The 5698-nt window shown below is 49.3% G+C and overlaps 1 non-coding gene across 1 annotated transcript; it reads right to left on the bottom strand.

The window, feature by feature from the left end:
* Window positions 1-5343: 5343 nt before the first annotated feature.
* LOC124237701 (U6 spliceosomal RNA) lies at window positions 5344-5453 on the bottom strand. The gene has a single exon (XR_006888088.1). It is a non-coding gene; the product is annotated as a U6 spliceosomal RNA (small nuclear RNA).
* Between the last annotated feature and the right edge of the window lie 245 nt (window positions 5454-5698).

Consider the following 5698-nt stretch of genomic DNA (forward strand, 5'->3'; position numbering starts at 1 on the left):
GAAGACTGGCACAGATGGTAGCTTAGGGCCAATCTTCTTTAACCAAAAAAAGAGGAAGATTGGCAACTGATGTTAGCTCAGGGTGAATCTTCCTCGCCAAAAGAAAAAAAGAAAAAAGACCAGGGGTAAACAAGCATTGTGAAAACATCCATGCCAAATAAACATCAGATTTCCCTGTCCCATGCACTCTCACAGCTCCATCAGTACTACTCAACCCTTATTATAGTTATTTTTATTTTTAATGCTCCTCTCTACGATCAGGATGAAAGCTCCCTGCCGGCAGGGGTGGCTGCTGTTCTGTTCTCTGTTGAACTGTTCACTTCTTCACAATGCCTGACACACGGGTGCTTAATAAATACTGGCTAAATGAATATACTAATGTTATTGTTAGCACGAGAAGGCATGATGTGGGATTCCAAAAATCTTTTGTCTTATGAACAGAGCATTATAGACTAGATTTGGTCTTTATGAACAAAGGATCTTTTGCCAATCAAAGTCTGTCTCGTTCTTTCCCACCCTCTCTGAATCTCTACCCCTGTCCACGGCCATCCCCTGTCTTTCCTGGGTCTGAGCTCCCCAGGAGGCCCAAGGTCACTGCCATTTTTTGGTCTGATGATCTCCAAGCTTGCTCGTATCCTCTCCTGGACACAAGTTGGACGGGAGCGAGCAGGGACCCTTCCGCCCCAGCCCTCCCAGGCAGCCCACATTCTTTCCCACGGGGCATTTCCAAGCCCAGGCCTGGGGCCCTCAAGAGCCCCAAATCCTGGTTCTGGTGCAGCCCAGGGCTGAGCTCAGTGACAGGCTGAGGCTGGGTGCAAACCTCCTGATTGACATGAAAAAGATGTCAGGAATCTGAAAAAAATATATGTTTTGGCTGGAGCCCCGCCTTAATCCCTCATGAGCTGTCTTAGTTGAAAGGCTTTTTTTTTTTTTTTTTTGCGTGCAGATTATCTGAGAACTGCTTGGCACTTGGGAATTTTCCATTGGCGCAAGCCGAGCCTGCCGGTGCCAAGAAAGGAGAGAAGGAATATCAGACAAAATGGGCCCCGCTCTCCTGCCAGTCTCAATTTGGGAGACTTTTTTCCATCCTTGGGGCCATTTGTGAGAAATCAAGCTCCGAGGCCTTCTAGGGAAAATCTTTGACTCTGTATTCTCCAGTGCGGAAATTCTCCACATTTGAATATTTAGTGGCGACATGAGGAGGGTGGAGGGCAGCGAGGCCAAAACAGTTGTGTGCACTTATTTTTTCGTTTTGTGATGGGAAGGCGGGGCAGTTTCTGCAGTCCAAAAAGGCTTAACCAAGCCGCGGCTGCACTCCCCACTGCGCCTGGGTGGGCGTGGCACTTTGTCTCCGGAGCCTCAGTTTCCTGTTCAGTAAAAAGAGCTAAAGATGCTCCTTTCTTGAGTCATCGTGAGGAGTGACTGAATTCTCTGCTCTCTCTCTTTCTGGGGGGGGGGGGGTGTGTGTGTTCATGTGTGTGTGCGTGTGTTCATGTGTGTGTGTGTTTGAGTAAGGTCCTTAGCTGCGAAGCTGGACCTCAGAAGGTGGTCCTTGGGTGGACAACAAGGAGACTGTCCATATCTCTCTAGATCAACGTTCGTCAAAGGCAGGTGTGTCTGCGGGGGACTTCTGGGCAGTGGGTACTAAGATGGAAGCAGGTCAGAAGCCAGGAGGCATAGCTGCTGAGATAATGTACTTTTCTGTTACTTTCCATATTTATTCCCATTTTGAAATCCTTTGGCTCCTAGGGAAAATATCTGGATTAAAAACTTAGCTGTGTCTCCGCTGTGCTATGGGATATTAAAGGGCAGGAGCTCTGTGAAGAGGGTGGAAATGTGTGTGGGCCCTGGGCGGGCTAACAGTTCACCCTTGGAACTGCTGTTCCCTAAATAGTTGCTTCGTGTTTAGGGCGACAGAGTGGCAGGCGTGGAGAAGCAGGGCCCCTAGTGGCTGCCTCCACGTCTGCTTTGCTGTCAGAACAATTCTGCTCTGGCCCAGACTTGCAGGCTCTGCAGAGTAAAACAAAACTTCTGCAGCTGGCTGGGCCCTCCCTACTCAGAGTCGAGTCTGCAGGTAGCTGTCGATCCTCAAGCCTCCCTTTGGCGGGTCTCATTCCTGGGCCTGTGCAGCTCCTCATAGGGTTCTTCTCGGCCACACTGCCTTTGAGAGAAGTTCTGCTAAGTGCAATCCCCTCCATCTGACTGTTCCAGGGACCATTGGCCCCTCTCCGAGGTTGGCTTCAGGGAAGCGCTCAGCTGCTGGCCCTTAATCTGGCTCTGTGAGGGGGTCTAAAGGGGACACTGCCACCACTCAGCTCTCCCAGACCAGAGAGGTGGGTCCTAGTAGAAGCAACCAGTAGCATGAGGTCTATGCGGAAAGGAGCACTGGGACAGTGAGGGCCCCACCCCGCCCCTCAATGGAGATTCTCTCTCCGTGGCAAGCTTGAGAGTTAAGGGTATCTTTATAGGAGCACGTATACAGCACAGTGTCTGGTACATAGCAGGCTTTTCATTTGAGGCAATGTCACATAGTGGCTAAGAGAGTGGGCTTTAATCCAAACTTCCTGGTTTCAAATACCACCACTACCAGCTGCACGACTTTGGGAAAATCACGTAAACCCTTTGAGCTCTCATTTCCTATATGTAAAATAGAAATTATAATAGCACTTCTTTATTTGGTTGTTCTGAGGACTAAATGAGATACTATTTTTAAGATGCCAGCACTGGGGGTGAGGGGCATATTGGGGTAAGCATAATAATGGCACCCAGAGATGTCCGTGTCCTAATCCCCAGGACCTATGACTATGTTAGGTTTCACAGCAAAGGGGAATTAAGGTGGCAGATGGCATTAAGGGGGTTCATCAGCTGTCCTTGAGGTGGGGAGATTATCCTGCATTATCTCGGCGGTCCAGCGTCATCGTAAGTGTCTTTATAGTGGGAGAGGGAGCAGAAGAGAGTGAAGCAGAGAGAGAGATGGCAGCACGAGGTTTCAATCAAAGTTGCTGGTTTTGAAGATGGAGAAGGGGGTCACGAGCCAAGGAATGCAGGCAGCCTCCAGAAGCTGGGAAAGGAAAGCAAACAGGTTCTTCCCCGGAGCCTGCAGCAAGGACTGCAGCCTTGCTGGCCCCTTGGTGTTAGCCCAGCAAGACCCTGATGGACTTCCGGCTTCCAGAACTGTAAGAGCATACAACCGTGTTCTTTCAGTTTTGTAGGAAGCTGTTATTGTCTGCAGTGATCACAACCACACAAGGCATATGGCAGGTGCTCTAAAATAGATGAATAAACAAAATGAGTAATATGGAAGTCTTGGGAAATTAACACGAAGGAAGGGACCCTGACCCAAGGAATGCAGGTGGTATCTAGAAGGTGGAAAAGACAGGGAAACAGATGCTCCCCTGGAGTTTCTGGGAGGAGCCAGCCCTGAGACAACTTGACCTTAACCCAATGAGACTGACCTCCAAAACTGTAAGAGAATAACTGTGTGCAGTTTTAAGCCATGACTTTGTGGTATTGTGTTACTGCATCAATAGAAAACTAACACAGCCAGGTGGAGGGGAAGGGCTTCCTTTCCTACAAGCTGAGCATATATGTGAAAGGCGGCTTATGTGCCCATTGTCAGAGGGGGAAACTAACCCGGTATTAGTTCTGTATTACTGTGTAACAATATCACCAACTCATTTAAACGAACTCACATTTACTCCCTCATAATTTTCATGGGTCAGGAATCTGGATGCAGCGTGACCGGGTCCTCTGCTCTGTGTCTCCCAGAGCTGCAGTGAAGGTGCTGGCTGGGGCTGCGGTCTCATCTGAGGCTTGGCTGGGGAGGGCGTCTGCTTCCAAGCCCAGGCGGTTGTTGGTGGTTCCTTACAGGCTGCTGGACGGAGGGTGCATTTTCTTTTTGGCTGGAGGCTCAAGGCTGCCCTCAGTTCACTGCCACGTGGCCTTTTCCAAAGGGCACTACAACACGGCAGCTTGCTCATTCACACCCAGCACGACAGGTGTTCCAGTCTCGTGTAACGTAATCACATGCACCTAATCACCGCCATCCATCACCTTTTCCATGGTCATCACGTCTAGAAGCAATTCACAGCTTCTGTCCACAGTCAAGGGGAGGGGCTCACACAGGAGATGAGCATCAGATCCTGGGGCCACCCTAGTGCTTGTCCGCCAAAAAGACCCTGAGAGGATCAGAGGTGGGGCCGGGAATTCTGTGGCTCTAGGAAGGCAGTGCGATGTGGGGATCAAAGCACCACCTCTAGACACACTGCTTTGGGTCAGATTCCAACTCTGACGCTTCCTCATCCTGGAAAAGTTGCTTAGCGTTCTAATCCTCTCTTTTTCTCATCTGTAAAATGGGGATGATAGAGAACCAGCCTTGTAGGACTGTTCTGACGTTTCTAGTTGATTCTGAATATAAAAGACTCAGTTGGGTCTCAACCCCCAGGAAGGCCTAAATCAATGTCACTCGTGCTCACTGTGTCCCTGTCAAGTCTTCTGGTTTGTTCTGTGTGGTAGGGGGTCTGTAGTCGTAGATTCGAGAAGCAGTTTGCTTTGTGGCAGGGCACGTTCTTGTCTCCCAGATCCATCCTCCCTGACTCCCTTCGGTGATGGAATCGCCCAGCGTTGGCTGGCGTCCTAGGCAGTTTGGGCTGCTTGAAGAAATTACCACACACTGGGAGGTTTAAACCACAGACATTTGTTTCTCGCAGCTCTGGAGGCTGGAAGTCCAAGATCAGCATGCTGGCTGTTTGGCTTTCTGGGAAGGGCTCTCTTCCTGGTTTGCAGATGGCTGCCTTCTTGCTGTGTCCTCATTTGGTGGAGAAAGTGAGCTCTTGTCCCTTCATCTCCTTATAATGGCACTAATCCCATACTGGGGACCCCCACTTCAGGACCTCACCTAAACCCAATTACCTTCCAAAGGCTCCGTCTCCTAATACAATCACATGGGGCGTCAGGGCTTCAATCTGTGAATTGGGGGGGACGCAAACATTCAATCCATAGCAGCGAGGGCATACCCACCAGCTAAAACCACTTTTCTTAATGCCCCTTGCAGTAAGAATAACCATGTGACCAAATCTGGTTGAGAGAGTGTGAGCAGAAGTGATGCTCTTTTTTTTCCTAGAAAAGCTGTATTTCCTTTCTATTTTATTTTTTTAATTGAGGTAATATTGTTGATAACATTATATACATTTCAAGGGTACATCATTATATTTCCACTTCTATATAGACTACCTCATGTTCACCACCAAAAGTCTAGCTTCCATCCATCACCAAACACATGTCCCTCTTTACCCCTTTCACTTTCGCCTGCCCTCTTAACCACAAATCTGTTCTTTGTATCCAGAAAATGTGGAATGCTTCATGAACTCGCATGTCGTCCTCGCACAGGGTCCACCACACTAATCTTCTCCGTATTGTTCCAATTTCAGTGCATGCGCTGCTGAAGCGAGCACAGCTCGCTCTTATAAGGAGCAGGTGCATCCTCCCATCCCTCTTCCCTCTTCCTGCCGGCGGGAATGTGATGGGAGCAAGCTTTGACCACAGGCCATTGTGGTGGTAGAAAAGGAGATGGAAGGGCCCTGGTTCCTGACCCCTCACCAGCCCTGGGCTGTCTCCCTAGATGCTTACGTGAGCCAGAAACCAACCTCTTCCTTTCGAAGTCACTGTACTTGAAGACTGCTTGTCAAAACGTTTTCTT

Source organism: Equus quagga, chromosome 3 (assembly GCF_021613505.1).
Source record: "Equus quagga isolate Etosha38 chromosome 3, UCLA_HA_Equagga_1.0, whole genome shotgun sequence".
Lineage (NCBI taxonomy): Eukaryota > Metazoa > Chordata > Mammalia > Perissodactyla > Equidae > Equus > Equus quagga.